Source organism: Toxorhynchites rutilus, chromosome 2, assembly GCF_029784135.1.
Source record: "Toxorhynchites rutilus septentrionalis strain SRP chromosome 2, ASM2978413v1, whole genome shotgun sequence".
In the NCBI taxonomy this organism is placed as follows: domain Eukaryota; kingdom Metazoa; phylum Arthropoda; class Insecta; order Diptera; family Culicidae; genus Toxorhynchites; species Toxorhynchites rutilus.
The window spans coordinates 171315948-171333348 of NC_073745.1; the positions used below are offsets into that span (position 1 = coordinate 171315948).

The 17401-nt window shown below is 37.1% G+C and overlaps 1 protein-coding gene across 2 annotated transcripts in view; it reads right to left on the reverse strand.

The window, feature by feature from the left end:
* LOC129764681 (uncharacterized) overlaps positions 1–12319 on the reverse strand; it is a 96539-nt gene extending 84220 nt beyond the window's left edge. Inside the window, exon 1 of one of the 2 annotated variants that reach the window (XM_055764028.1) lies at positions 11958–12313. The gene's annotated coding sequence lies outside the window, so the exon portion shown is untranslated. Of the gene's footprint in view, positions 1–11957 lie in introns of both variants that reach the window. The other variant, XM_055764029.1, reaches the window with a different exon arrangement.
* Positions 12320–17401: the final 5082 nt, after the last annotated feature.

Here is a 17401-nt window from a genome sequence, read left to right on the forward strand (position 1 = left end):
AACATTTCTTACTGGATCGGAAAGATGTTGGCATCAATTGATAGGGAATATTTCTACGCTTCTATCGTACTTAATAAAATGTTATTTTTCATTAGATGAACAATTGAATAACTGTAAAATGTTGAACGTTATCTAAACGCCCTAACTGCCTCATTTTGATTGGCCCGATCTACGGTTTCCCTAACACAGCCATCAAAACCAAGCAGCCTTGGGAAAATCGGCATCGCAAATACATGAAAGTAAATTCCCTAACACAGACTTCAAAACAAAGCAGCGTTGGAGAGATCGGCATTGCAAATACATGAATGTCGGGGGTATTTTTGTTCCGACTGAAATGTATTTCCCTAACACAGACTTCAAAAACATGGAGCTTAGGGAAATTGGCATTGCAAATACATGTAAGTCGGGGACATTTTTGTTCCGACTGAAATGTGTTTCCCTAACACACACTTCCAATCCATGGAGCGTGGGGAAATCGGCATTGCAAATACATGAATGTCGGGGGTATTTTTGTTCCAACTGAAATGTGTTTCCCCAACACCGACTTTAGAACCAAGGTGTCTGAGGAAATTGGCATTGCAAATTCATGCAAGTCGAGGGCATTTTTGTACCGACTGAAATGTGTTTGCTTAACACAGACTTCAAAACCAAGATGTCTGGGGAAATCGGCTCAGCAAATAAATGCAAACTGCGGGTACTTTTGTACTCGCTTGCCTTTGTGCAAACTAGAATATGTTTCCTTTAATACGGTCTTCCGGGGGTACTTCTACACTTGCATGGTTTTTTTGCACTCCTAAAAGTGTTTTCCTAACACGGATTACAAAAGTGGGTACGAACACCACGCTTTGGCCCGGCTATTCAAGATTGCATTGAAAGATATGCCTTCATATACTCTGCTCACTGAATTCCTACGCATACCATTTGATGATTGGGCAAGATGTTGATAACCTATTGCTGCGATGACGCCTGTTGATTAAACAATATGCGTTCGACGTATATGTCAAAATCGAAACTGAGTGCCTGAAGTTCATCAAATCAAGCAAATTCGCGGTTCGAGAAATACGTACACTTGAGGATGCAAACTTCAGAAGGAAACGTAAAATAAAATAATCGTTTGATAATTCTTCCGTTCACATGTTTTGTCCTAAGCGTCATACCAAACGTAAAAGGACTGTCATTAAATTTACTTGTAACGAATGCATGAATTGATCTTATATGGAATAATACAATCTTTTTACTCACATGGCAAATATATTGAATTCAATTGAATTCGGGAATTGTTCTATTCAATCAAAAATTTAATCAATACAAACAAATGATTGCTACGCTAAGATAGTCCCACGTCAACCTTGCGGTTATATCATAGATATAACCCACCCATTTTGTTAGCTGGAAGTAGCGTTTTTTGTGCGTTGGATTTAGAGGGAGTGTTCCCACACCTATCATTGGGCCTGATCACGAACGTCACTTCACGATGAAAAGGAAGTGAATTGTATACAACGTTATTACTGCTGTCACCGTGTGTGTGGAATCCGGAAGAGTTCATCCGTTGTGACAACTTTGATGAACTCGGTGTTATTATGAATACCACGATACTGTCACGTCACTGGGAAAAATAAGTATATTTGTCACTTGTGTTTCAGATGGAGGAAGCTAGTCACGCGGAATGGAGTAAGTTTAATTTCGGATTTATTTAGCTTTTTTGCTAACATTTTGAATCTTGCCTTGCTTTTAGAGAAAGAAAGTTAACCAAACAGCCATTTACCAGCTTGGTGGCATTTTTAGAACGAAATCCTGACGAATACAGAGAACGTGAATTTGTTTATTTGGATTCGATAAATGCGCTATGGGATATAATTGAGGGCTAAAAATGTAGCTCCCGTAGACCGGTGGAAACATGGCGAAAGTTCTAATTTCGATTGCCTTAAATGAATAGAAATTTTTTGTTTCTATTTTAAGGATTAGACTAACAGAGAGTTGCCACTCCTATAAAATGGCAATGGAGGCCACTGGTCCAAAACGATAATTATGATTGATTATGTATAGAATTGATTTGTTGATATTTTGAATATCAAATAATAACTGTAATGTTTTTCCAACATTGCAGAGCTGATTTTTGTAATTCAAACATTTTCAATTGGTGGACAAGACTTTTTTGATCTTTAGATATTTAAAATAAATATAAATAAGAAAAAAAGAATCTATCATTGCAAAGCTTTTAAATTAATAATTTTTAAATTATTCTCTAGTTCTTTTTCCATAATTTTGATATCCGTCAAAAGAAAATCTGATTCATTTTCTCCTTTTGGCAAATTCTTGAAACTCATCAGATGGTTCATATGAAAATTATGCTTCTGACCGACGCTACTGACCAGTATCTGTTTAAATAATTATATCAAATCTCATATCGCGTATATCAAGTTACACGAGAATGGAAAGGATAAGTGGATTAAACTTTAGAATCCCATATGGAAGTAACTCAAATTATCTGATCATGAGATGGATAAATTCGGGTTAATTCTGAGATATAGAAGATATTATTATTCATCAAAATGGTAGAAACGGTTCTTAAAAAAGATGGGTGGGTAATGTCGGGGACATAACCGGAGTGACGTAGGACTATACAAAGGGGACAGCTTTTGTTAAATATATATTTTAATAATATTGTTTTATTTTCTTCTCCTACGTGAATACCTACCTATCTACCTGAAAAATGGATTAGTTTACTGTTTACTCTTTATGAATATGTTGATATGAAAAGAACCTTTGGTGTTGTGTTTTTGTTATCACTCGATATTCCCATCTTGTTCGGTTAAACCTTCCTGTTTAGCTATTGCGTTTGCCACTCGCCACAGCTTTCACAATTGGAAAATTTCTTCCCATCCAGCTTGTGACAGTAAATTACATTCAATGGCACGTCGCATTACCACCACTCAGTATCGGATTGGAGGTAATTTTAACCTGTAATTGAACATTTTGCGATCACAGTGGTACAGTGTCGACTTTCAATGTGGGGTCATAATTTGGACCCCGAACTCTATGTTTACAAAAATGTCCAACTAAATATGTCGCATTACAGGTCCGTCCAATTAGCTAAATGTCGAGATAAGTGTAAATTACTGTACTTTCAATCTAGAAGCAATTTAAGAATTGGTGAAAATCAATAAGCTCAGAACAACTGCCAAATTCACATACTCATCATATCCTAGCAAACAAATTATGAAAAAAACCAATTTGTGTTTTATTATTATTTTGGATATTGTTTTAGAAAGCATTGAACTGTATTTCCTAAACTCTTTTTTGGGAGGTTTAATGGCCCTGAAAAGCGCCTTGTTTTTTTTGGAATGGTTCCAGTTTAGAAAACTTAGTACTCGTGGTTTTGAAAAAAACCATTTCGAACGCCCTCGATGCCGCCTTGTTCTGGATTTGTTCTGGATCAAAGCAGTTTGTATAAAGAACAAACTTTTTTCTTCTGCTACCTGATGCCGTTTTGCGATTGCGTTTGCCACTCGCCAATCGCTGCAACTGCCTGTTGTCTTGGTGTCCACCGAACCGAATGTGTTCTGTTCCGAATGCGGGTTTTCTTATCGTCCCGAGCAGCTTTGCCAGCTAACTCGATCACTTCGGCGGCCGAAACTATATAACGCCGGCTAGGTGGACTGGTGCACTGGTACTAACGTGCTCGGCCTAGCTACCCTTGCGGGGAACTCCAGATCAACACGGTTCGAGCGGGATTTTGCCTTTCCCTTCATTTTCCTCCTTTACCATGTCCAGACATGGCTGCTTGGGTTGGTTTGTTGATGTGTTCTGATGCGAAATGATGTGGTGTACGGTTTGAATGAGAATGATCGTTACGGCAGTGGAGCGGGGATTTTTAAGCTGACTGGCTGGTAGAGAATTACGCATGTGTGAGACTGCGACCAATGTTTCGTTCATTTTTTTCTTTTTCCTTTCCAATCGTGCTTCATTCTATTTCGCTGCTGCTCTGGTTGCCCGTTTTGGCCGGTACGATTTGAGGAGCGCAAAATGGACCAATCAAAAATGGGCACATAGTGCATTTTGACAATGCTTGATATTTTACAATTATTCAATTATTTATCTCAAGAAAAATGAAATGTTATTCGTTATGATAGATGCGTAGATATATTTCCTATCAATTGATGCAAAAACCTTTGCGATCTATTGAGAAATGCTCGAGTTATAAGCGTTCCAAATCTTGCATTTTTTCCTACTTGTTCAGTGCCTAGATTTCCATTTCACCCCCTATATCTTCCGGTTAGACGTAGTCCTACGTCAAAATGATTCTATCGTTTACCTATACTAAATTCTTCTCATTATTTAAACGAGTAAGACAAAGCTGAGTACAAGAGTATGCGAGATTCCGATTATTAATCTCATGACAGTCATGCTTTATCTCTAGAGTAATTTATAGAAAGAGGAAATAAAACTAGATTTCCATATGTTCAACAACTACATTATTCAATAGCAACCAAGTATTCCTCCTCATCTTTGAACTAGCGTTTGATTCAGCAAACTAACGCACCAAGCAAATGATTCATGGAATGAGTCCGAATAGTTGGCATTGAAATACCGAATCATAGAGGTATAACCGCAAACTTGTCATTCTAAAACATACGTTCAATAGAATGGAATATTATCTCATACACTTTACCCATACACTTTATTAATTTTACCTACATAACGCTCAAACGTCCGAAATTATGCAACCGACATTACGTTCAAACGCCCGAAACTATGAAGCTGACATGTCTCTTATAAACGGGAATGAACTCTCTCACTTCACGGTGTTTATTTTTACACGTGACAATGATGATAGACACAAAAAGATTAAGTGAAGTGTAAGTGACGTGAAAGCGTTTGTGACAGAGATGTTCGTGATCTGGCCCATTGTCTGATAGATCACGAAAATTTATGGTGATTAACGCGATTAAAGGATCTTTTACATATAATAGACTGCTACAGGACGCTTCCTCTAATACATATATTTTCCAGAATGTAATGGATCAGGTTTTGTATGACATTAAAAATCTTGTTGCTGCTTGTGATGGTTGTGCAAGTATAGCAATTGTTCCAATACAAAGCATTACTACAAAATGGATTCCTACCAGGAAACCATTCAGTACAAAAAATATAGATTTCAGTAAAAGGACAGTAAAAGACGTAATCATAAAGTTTTTGCTAGAGCCTGGTATGCTGGATGATCAGATTAATATTTTTCTATTTAATTATAGAAATAATAACATTGCATTAGAGGGTAGTTTCCCTCCTGAAAGAATATTTAGTTATACACCAAAGATATACACCAAAGAGATCGATTTGATCATTATCATTTAGATACGAAGATGCCTGGAGATAACGTGGGGTACACGTATAGCATTCCGCATTTATGAAAATGTATTAACGCATCTTTTTTAAAACGATTCTCTAAAAAGTTATTACAGATCACGGTTGGAAATGAGACGATTACCGTTCATCCAATGCAGGTCAGTGTCGGAACACGGAACATCGGGTCAGCCCAGGCGGTGTGAGAGATTGGTCGAAACTGGTCGGCCAATACCGACTGCCTCTGAAACCGAGATGCCTACCGTGGAGGAGAGTTATGATGTTCGGCAAATGCCAGTTCGCGGCAATACATACACACACTCTTTACAGATACACGGGCCAAAGGTTGTGCAGTCCACTGATCATTCAACAAGATCCAAAGGTTGTACCGCTTATGACAACTCTACACGAGCTGATGATTGCGCCGGCTAGTGATCATTCTATCCTGGATTCCTCGAGTCGAGAAAGACGCACCACACTAGATATGGGGTACAGACTAAGGGGGCGTTGCTGATTAATGATCAGCTGCATCCCAAAAGGAAGTATCCCGTGTCGGGCACAGGTACAGAGCATTGGAGACAGCAACATCACAATTACGAAAACACTTGTAATACTAACCTCGAGCCAACCGCGAGTAATCGGTTACATATTACTAACATAGTTATAAGGCAAACATTGTCGAAATATTGGACTCCCGGCCCCGTCAGGTTGACGCCATATGAGCCTTAATAAAAATATATATTTTGGATAAAAAAACAGGAAGTGGGTTATATCTATGGTATAACCGCAAGGGTGACGTAGGACTATCGTTGATTTAGAGATCATTTGTTTGAAGTTGAATCTAAATCCATTCTGAATATTTGATATTTGGGGAACTTTGGGGAATATAATATTTGAATATTTGGGGGACTTCGAAAACGAGAGCGTTACGTTGGAGGCACAAGGTTTTATGCATCCAATATAGGATACGAAAAACCTTGTTCTGAAGAATAATCTTCAGAAGCTTTCCTGCTAACTGCACTTGATTGACAAATCACAAAACCAAATGTATTACATGGATATTTTATGGATAGAAAACATTAAAATAAACTCTTTCACATGAATGTATTTTTAAATTCCCAGAGGAACTGGCAGATTATTTTCAGTATCGATTATATATTTCCACATTTTCCTCGATAATGGAAGCCCACCAGTGGTTAATGCTAATTCGATAACCACCTGTTAATAGCACTTGATTGAAAAATATTTGGTCACAGTGTTACATGGATAGAAAACATTAAAATAAACTCTTCCACATGAATGTATTTTTAAAATCCCAGAGGAACTGGCAGATTATTTTCAGTAACGATAAGATATTTCCACATTTCCTCGATACTGGAAGCCACTGGTGGGCTAAATGCTAACTCGATAACCACCTGTTAATAGCACTTGATTGAAACATATTTGGACACAGTGTTACATGGATAGAAAACATTAAAGTAAACTCTTTCACATGAATGTATTTTTAAATTCTCAGAGGAACTGGCAGGCTGATTATTTTCCGGATCTTTCTCGATGCTGAATGGCATCCAAACGGAAAGAATTCCGTGCGTGTATGTGTGTGTAGCGGCTGCTTCGATGGTCACCTTCTCTTCTGCTGAAGGATCGGATTCTCTGTACTCTCTCACAGTTTCAAACAAACTGCTTGCGTTTGTTTGCGGGCAGATCTCGATCCTTCGCCGTCCAGCACCATCAGCATCGATGTTGTCTTGTCGATGTCCTCACGAAAAATGAATGCGTCTCACCACCAGAATATCGCTTAAGTATGCTTTTTGTGTGTGATTGAATCGAGAGAAGGCGTGGTTTACGATGGCAATTTGGAAGGCAAACTTAAGGGGAATGAACTCTCTGAGCTCGGAACATTCGGCGACTGAGCAATAATCGATTGCGTGCGCATACAATATTTGATACGGAAATATCCTACTGATGGGGAAGAATAATCTTCAGAAGCTTAACAAGATAGCTTCTGAAGATTATTGCGATTCTGAAGATTATGGCTATTTAGAGATTATGCGATTGATTGAAAAATCACAAAACCAAATGTATTTGGTCACAGTGTTACATGGATAGAAAACATTAAAGTAAACTCTTTCACATGAATGTATTTTTAAATTCCCAGAGGAACTGGCATTTCCACATTTCCCTCGATACTGGAAGCCCACCAATGGTTAATGCTGACTCGATAACCACCTGTTAATAGCACTTGATTGAAACATATTTGGTCACAGTGTTACATGGATAGAAAACATTAAAATAAGCTCTTTCACATGAATGTATTTTTAAATTCCCAGAGGAACTGGCAGATTATTTTACGGATCTTTCTCGATGCTGAATGGCATCCAAACGGAAATAATTTCGCACGTGTATATGTGTGTGTAGCGGCTGCTTCGAGATCTTCCCGGGGAACTGTTTGTGGCATCACTCTCCTCCTGATGGATTCCCTTATGGCCTAAGGTGCACAAACAGGCTCTTGGTGACACCGTTCATCCGCGCTTTCATGATAAACGAAGAGCTTCACCACAACAGCGACAACATGCTCCAATCGCTGTTCAATTAGAACTGAGTGGATTTCCGAGCGGCGCTCGCTTATATACCGATTCGTGATTTCAATAGCCTGTTTTGAAAGCAATGTTAAGGCTATTGAAACAAGTTTTTGGATCAAAAAGTAACAAGTATAGAACGCGTAGACATTTTATCTTTCGAATGAAGTGTTTATCATACCATTTCGTTCAGTTGTTTAGGAGCTATTAACGCTCAAAATCTCGGTCTCCGGCGTAACGCTTTCGTTTTCGAAACTTTGATTTTACACCCCGGTATAGAAATGAAAGACGTAGTCCTACGTCAAAAAAAAATGCCAGTTCGAAATGAGAATCAATCAACAATAAATGGAAGCATAAAAAGAAAGTATCAGCCTGAATCGGTAGTGCTAACTGGCCTATTAATGCATTCGAAGAAAGTGAAAAAGCCAAGAAAAGAAAAGAAAGGGTATATGAATATTTTTGAAATATTGTTCTTATTTCTGGATTATTGTATATTGAATTACAATTTAGATTAGTTGAATTCTAGAGTGTATTCGAACATCTATCAAATAAGTATATTGTACACTGAGAGAAATAATTAGTAAATATAACGAATTTTTTGGTAAATACTACCAATCTATAGTCATTTTCGACCGTACTAATAAACACATATGTCAAGCAGAACCATGATTCGGAAGCCCAATATCGGCTACATTTTCTCGCACGTATCAGAATTATATCCTTATTATACCTCCGTATTGCCTTATGGGAACAATGAAAATGGTTAATACGCGCTTTTCTCACCAATTTTCAGATATGACAATATCCAAGCTTACTAATGTTATCGAGTAAAATATACTAAACTCTGGTAGGGATGCGGGTTTGTTGACAATATGTACAAAAAATTTGTACATTCTACTAATTTTGCATTACCAAATGTATTTAGTAGTTTTCGACCGAGGATTTTTCTAAGGGTATAGACTTCAGATAACATCAATTATTCGTGTATTCAACATTCGGCAGGATGAACATACTGCTGTCAAAGTAGTTGTTGGAATAAAGTTTTTTCTTTCCGACTTCGACTCCCAAACAAGTCACACTCTTTTTTATTGTACTCCAAAGAATTTGTTTAAGTATGATTTAGTAGTTTCCCTCGGATTTCCCTCGGCGATCCGGAACACATTAATCTGCTGTGTCACTTTTCTCTTTGAGCATTTATTTGACAAATGTTCAATATTTTTCGGAACTGCACAGATCTTCAATATGCTTTAGAACATCATGTGATCTTGTTCGCACAGAAAAGTTCAGATACAAAATGATTGTCCATAATATTTGTTTCTCTTTCTTTCTTGCATTATCAATAATAAGCTTTAATGTCGCAAATATATATTTCAAGGGTTCATCCGGATCGTGTATTTCGTCTCCGAAAATTCCAAAATCAATCCCAAAAAAGAAGTTCATCCAAATGGAATTCACTCCTCCAATTGGAATTCGTGTTCCGTTATTATGAAGCGAAAATTATAATGGATTTTCAGCTAGAATGAGCACATTTCTAAACAGAAATTGCAATTCTGTGTAAAATGCTCTGGAAGTGGGGAGAAATTTTTGAAGGAAGTTTTGGTTGATTACGATTATATTCTATAACTGTAGTATAATGTAATTTACTTTGCGAGTGTAGAGTTTGATTTCACATCCGCGTTGACGGCATTGAGCTTCGTATTACGAAATGGGGGAGTAGGCATAACAATATGGGTTAGCAGAAGAAATGTACACACTTTTAAAATAAAAATTATGAATGAAAATTAGTTTTCCCAAATCTAATTAGTAGGGTAAATGATCTTGGTTTGTCCAATTTGGGGTGTTTTTACGCAACTAATAAATGCAAATCGATTTTTCTTCATGAAAATCACACATAATCGATACGAGTTTGGGTTTGTTGAAAAGCCCCAAGTCTCTAGTTGCTAATACTACCATAAGGTGTTGAAATTATTCAAATTTTTATGTTTTTTAACGATTTTCCTTAAAGAAGAATTATGATCATGGTTTTGACCACCTCTGATCATGGTTTGCCCAAAAAAATGATCATGGTTTGTCCGGTTTTAGAAATCTCTATTTTTGAATGAAAACATTCGAATTCACAATTAGATGTTGCATTTATCATTGCTTGAGTTTACTGTCATTATATTGATTCATTCATAATTTAGGCTTTCTTCAGAATATTGCCTTTTCTTGGGCATTTTAGAAGTGTTCACCTCAACACAATCAACACAGAAAAACCATACTTCTGCTATGCGCGAAGCACACCATAAACAAACATAAACAAACTGCAGCGCGCCAAGCGGTTGCCATAGAAATCATGTGGACAAAACAACATTATTGAATTGGACAACTCATGATCAGAATTGAGTTCATCAAAATGCGTTAATTTAATGGTTTAGCTATGTAAATCCGATACAAATGGTGAGCAAGCATGATGTTTACAATATTTATGAGTGTTGTAATCCAGAAAAGGTCTGAATACGTGCCAAATAATCATCTGGTGATCGATTAAAAGTTAGCTCGAATGAGGGGCGCATTGACACAAATAGAAGGTGTATTTTATAATCCTTTAAAAAATGTGATTTCGTAAAAATATACTATCAAACTACTATAAATCATGTAAAAGGCAATTTCATTTATATGTTTCGAAACATTCGAAGGCCTTATTTGACACAGGAGCGCTGAATTAGAGCATTCAAAAAAGTGGGCAAACCATGATCATATTTTCGACTGGACAAACCAAGATCATTTACCCTACTCTATTTAAATGAAAATCACTTTTGATTGCAAGTAGTGAAAATATATCATACAAAAATTGTGTCTAAAGATAATTTTATATTATAATGGTAAGTTTTGGTGAAAATATCGGAAAATTCATAAAAAATAGTTTAAATTAGGGTGAGAAAAACGTACTTCTAGTAGGTAAATAAAGCCAAGAAAAAAATGTTCATAAAAATTTTAGTAATTTAAAACTGCCTTAGGGTCGACTAATCTGATAGAGAAGAGTTGGCCTCATACAAACTAATGTCGACACCATTCCGCCGTCAACGCGAATTAGGTCATTGAGATAGATTACATTCTTCGTTGCAAGTAAATGTAGTGAACAAATCTGATCGTGCCTTATCCCTTATGTATGTTATGGCATCTTGGCCATATCCATTCATATAAGATGGACTTATTTGAAGGTAAGAAATGTCAAATGGCTAATGTGTTTTTCATTTCCCTCTGAACTCATTGGATTACTCAAGCGTACGTATGTTTTCTGACGACCACAAAAAGGAAATCAGAGTACAGTAATTTACATTTAATGCGCCATTTTTCTAATTGGACATACCTGTAATGTGACACGTTTAATTGGACATTTTACCTCTAATTGAACATTTTTGTAAACATCGAGTAATTGCATTTAAATCAAGTTCAGAACCATCATTCTACCTACTCATAAGAAAGAATCTGGTGCAAATCAAAATTATTAAAGATTCCAGTTCAAGATAAAAAGGGAAGAATCCTTCGTTGCAAGTAACTTGACTCTCTTTGAGCAAAGCAAGCAACAAACATTTCATTTAGGGTAAAACTACAATGCAAAAATGAAAAAGCTTTCTTCTTCACAATGTAATTGAAGATTAAACCAGTGATTAAATATATTGATTGGTATTTGAAATATCCCTTCACCAAACAATTCTATTTGGATAAGGATTAAACATTTTTAATAAATATTTAGAACACTGAACTTAACAAATACAGTTTCATTTTTGCTTTGACAAACACTAAAAAACGAAATAATAGCTGAACAACCTACAATTTTTTCAATTAACAAAAGCACATATATGATCATCTTTGTACATGATATTTTAACTGAGAGTGCAATTGCATTTCAATGAGAAAACCAATTTAACAATTGTTATTGGCGATGTTCAACATAGATGTTATACTCAGATATTAATGAATAATCTATCAAATAATAAAAAAAATATCAACCATTGGATTTTACTGAATAAATTATGCTAATATACTTACATTTCAATTCGATAATCTACTGTCCGATGAGTGTGAAACCACTATTGAAGGCTTTTCCTTTCAAATAATTTACATCACACTTGTAAAATGAACATCTTATTTTAGGATGGTCACTTGTAAAAGAAAATTTTCACTCATACAAACTGAGTTTGAAGATGCGACAATATTGCAGTACTTTTATGCAGTACTTAACACCTGGGCGATGCAGTGTCCACAACTCAAATCTATTTAATGAACCCTTTTGCAATAAAGATCCCTTTCAATCATCGTGAAAATCTAACGTGAATAAATATAACCTTAACTTGAATAACTTTTAGATATACAATGTGAAAATAGAGTAATACAGGGGTTGTACCGCGCAACTGCATTTTTCATACCGAGCTTTTTTTCACGAAGGGGTGGAAAGCTCCGGCAAATACAACGAACGAGAGCCCCTTCTGAATCGTATATTAAAAAAAAAAACGCTTCTGAAGCAGCACATGGAGCATCGAAAATCATCAATATGTGAGAATTCTAGCATTTCCAGGATAATCTGGAATATACACCTACGTCACATATTGAAGTGACATTTGAAAACTAATACAGTGTATTGGAAGGATAGTTTCATTTTTGAAATACAACAAAGTGCCGATTATCCGCGAGCGGATGATTGTGCATTATGGTGCGTTTACATTATGAAGATCTATAGCTGTAGATAAATTTATTCACCCGCAAATAGATGTAAACGGGTGATACACTCATTGTAGGCACACCCATACGGCCTAAATACGTTCCTCTAAATTCGGCCGCAGAGCGAAAAGCCGTAGAAGGAATCATTCATTCTAGTACAAATTTATACAAATACAATTACGCTTCACCATTATTCTTCAACCCTACATGATCATTTTTTGACGTAGAACTACGTCCTTCATTAAGGGTGCCAAATCAGAAAACAGGTTACGTTTTTATGAAATAAAGTTAACGTTGATAACTATTTTTTGCCGTGAATGGATTCTGGCGATTTATATACCAAACGAATCAGAAATTCCCTAAGATTTGTTTAATATGCTATTCATTACAATCCCATAGTCTGTATATGGTTTAAATTGATGAAAATTGGGAACATTCCCATTTCCTCATACATCTGTTCTGTCCATTTGTGTGCTTTCCTGAACAGAGCTGTTAACAACGAGCAACAAAGGGGAAATCGTAAGAAGGAAAGTCTCCGTGAACAAAGAAAAATAAGAAGAACTATGCGGAATATTTGTCTACAGTATAAACAGTGGATCTTGCTGAGGCAAACTTCATTCTTCGTGAAGACACCAACTGGACAACACCGTTTGCTGGGCGAGCTGGACGGCGAGGGATCGAATGGTTTTCTCGAAACAATGGGGGTGGAGGAATAATATGAGGAAAGAGTAGAGTTTTCCAAGGGCTTTTTGAAGGCTAGAGACGAATGAACTGAAGAAGTTTAAAGTCTCTTTAATTCAACAAAGAAAGGAAGGAAAGGCAAACTTTCAGTATATTTTAGATACGAAACAATGAACATCGCTTGTTCTTCCTTGTTTTGCCCCATCACTGTCTGAGCTGTGGACGCGATCAAATTACTCACTCACTGATGTCTCTTGCATTGCAATCATTGCATCAAACTGACGCTATTGCATTAATGGTTTGAGCTACACAATTGTGGGGGAATCATCAAGCTAGGTTATCGTCAGCTCACCAAGAAAATAAATGTTCTGGAATTTTGTCAGTGATTTGATTTCGTATGTTACTTTCTTGGTGACTAAATAAACGAAATAACTGTTAATCTCAACAACCTCGAAAAGAGTAGCACTGCTTCATTATGATCAAGATTAGCGCAATCCTAGTTGAAAGCAATTTTGCGACTGGCACGCGAGCCCAAATAAATAAATAGCTTAATATAACTTATTAAATAGCTTGGTATTCCCCAAATATTTTTTTGGTGCACAACCTTAACACCTGCTTGACCATAGCGTCAGTTCAATCCATTGATGACAAAAAACAAACAAAACAAACAACTGCTTGGAGAAAGGCTGATTATTTGCCTCAGCAGAGATTACCAATTACCAATACCCTAGCGTAAATATTTACCTCCCGCTATCTCCCATCCTTGTTTATATTTATCATTACAACTGCATAATTTACAACACCAAAAAATCGTCAATCATAGCATAAAAAATAGGCGATTGTTGCATCATTACAGGACCAATGCACACGGGAGCAGATACAAATGGGCTTTCAGCGTAGCGAGGATGCACTATTTTTACGTACGGGTTATGAAGCACCCACGTACGCATACAAATATCCATATATCGATGGCTTGAAGCAACTAAATATACAAACACTTATCTCCGTTTTGCACTCTTCTTAACAGAAGTCCATTCCGTTAATATTGCCAGTCTAGATCAGCTTAGCTGTCATCTTTTGTGGAGAGAGTTTTCCTATCGTCATGCGAAACCAAATAACTGAAAAAAATTCCTAAACATTTATTTTCTTGGTGAGCTGACAAAAACCCTAGATGGATAATTCCCCACACTATTGTGTAGCTCAGAAACTTAATGCAATGGCGTCAATTTGATGCAATGATTGCAATGTCAGAGACATCAGCAAGTGAGTAATTTGGTCGGGTCCAAAGCTAAATCCGAAACGAAGACATCTGATGACGCAAAACAAGGAAGAACAAGCGATATTCATTGCTTTGAATACAGAGCGATACTGAAAGATTGCCTTCCTTCCTTGATTATTGAGATTGTAATGTATAGCATGTCAAATAAATTTTAGGGAATTTCCGATTCGTTTGGTATGTCAATCGCCAAAATCCGTTCGCGGCAAAAATAGTTATTAACGTTAACTTTATTTCATAAAAACGTGACCTGTTTTCTGATTTGCACCCTTAATAAAAGACGTAGTTCTACGTGGTCTCACACTGATGGATTTATTTATTTTTTTATTTAGATGGAAAATTACAGTAACTTTAAATTCAAAAATCATTTTTTTATACTAAAGTTTTAACATTAAATTTACAAACGATAGGGGGAAATCGTTGGCTAGCATGATGCGTTGCGGCCGTTGGTGAGTTGGGTACCGTCGTAATCGATAGCTCAAATCTCTCTGACGATCCGGCGATGGACAACCTGGTGAAGATGGCGGGCACAGCGCAAGAGAGAGAGGGATCTGCAGAGATAGCGTACCTTTTTGTGCGATTCTCAGATCGCTTCGCCGATGTTGTAGTGGTGTGAATTCCGCACTGCCCGCTTGACTCGGGTCACGTGTTTCAAATGCGACTCTTCTATAGTGGTTCGATACCGTTCACCGGCAGGGACGAGCCGGGTGCTTCCAAAAGGGGTCGTTCAGTCGTCTCCGTATCCGTTCAGGATGGTATTCACTAGCGATCCGGGACTGTGTGTTGACTGGCGATCATTTATACTCGAGATTACTAGTTCTTCTTCTGTACACACTAGAGTTGACATCCGTTGATAGTGGAAGTTATTGACGGGAGCAGGCACGTGGCAAGTGGTTCGATTACTAACGTTGACAGGCGGTCATATCGAAACCACTGCAAAAACACGACGCGTACCACTTTACTTCTTCCGTCAATTGTCACCATGTGACGATAAATTGATTTTAATATCACCGTGGAACAGACTTGAGCAAGTATTGGTGACTCCCCAGCAGGAATGGGCAAAATCGCATCGAAATTCGTTCAACAACACTCATTCACAGATAAAACTCACCCTTCTATTCTCCGTTTATGCCTCACTTTAATAAATGATGAATAAATAAAAATGGGGGTCTTCGTAGCCACTTGGTTACGCGTTCGCTTACCAAGCGATCGATCGTGAGTTCAAACTCAGGGCCCTCAATTGACCATCTTTGTGTTGTTATAGAATAGCTACGTCCACGCAACCATCATCAGCGATGGAAATCGATCCACGGTTGAACAAAGATCGATTCATCCATACAACTGCTCTGCTCTGCAAGAAACATCGGGCTGCTGTTCTATAAATAGCCCAACAATGATCAATATCAACTGTCTCCGCTGTCCGGTCTGCTGAACAATGGATGAACAGAAAGAATAACCTTACGCCTAAATGGCTACTACTGTGCGACCGGATAAAAAAAAACTATTGAGACAGAAAACATTCACCTATCTTCTTCGCAAAGTTCATTCTCGATTAGAATAGAAAAATACTGTCTCGATTCTGCTCTTCTATTCTCAGACATTTTTGCATTCCCTCATTTGCCTCATTACGCACTGAAAAGCAAGATTCGGTGGTGATTATTTATTTTATTTCAATTTAGATTCATTTCAGCCATTGAATGTCGTCAGTATATGGTAAGAAAGTTGGAGTTTTGTTTATTTACGATGGTTTCAACACGCGATTTGACCAAAGTCATAGATAATTTTCGAAAATTTTAAGTTTGACAATGTATACCGGTTATTGATACTATGGATAATTACGATGACAATTTATTTGATTTATGTTGTATAAAATATAAATATGTTGTATAAATATAATTCAAGAAAAATGGAGAATTCAATTTTAATTAAGAGATACATTTTTATGATGCCTGTGCACCCGTGGCAGAGTGGTTAGCGTCTCACATTATTATGCCGGGTGTTCGGGTTCGATTCCCGTTCTGGTCGGAGGATTTTTCGTCAAAGAAATTTCCTTCGACTTGCACTGTGGTCACGCGTATTCAAGAGCTTGCTTCTCGGAGGCGTGTTATTTGGTTTAATAAATGACGCTAGTTAATACATACGTTGAGACGGCAAAAGTTCCACGTTAACACCATTCAAGAAGAATTTTATGATGTATATATTTTTTTATAAAACTTTACTGAAATTACTCCGTATGGATATTCATGCACTTGGATGCAAATAACAGAATGCGTTCCAATATGCATAATGCACTCTGAGAACGCACTACATCAACTAACAGCGACATCTGGCTCCTTGTGGATGAACAACCATGGGACCCCATTGTGGGAGTAATAAGGTATGCTGATTGTTTGCTTTTTTTTTTGTGAACTCTTGATCAGTGTTGCTAATGGTCACCATCGTATGACTGTTCATGGAGACGTATGTGCTGTGTCATTAATGAACATCATAAGATGAACAGTCAAACAACCGTCGAACTTTTTTCCGTCCTATACATTAGATATCCATCGCCCAGTAATTAAACAACAGTGTTCACGGGGAACGCTCAACGCTGAAAACGTTCATTCAACACATTCGCACTTGATAGGGGAGAGTTCGACGGTTGCTTTGATATAGCAATCCGTCTGAATACATGTACCCGGCAAGTATGTCAAATGACATTAAAACTATAGTCATATTAGCCGGAATTGAGGGATGGTTATGAGCACGAATGGTAGAATGGAAATAGCATATTTTCATCGCTCTTCTGGGTACGATCGACAGAAAGAGAAAACATATA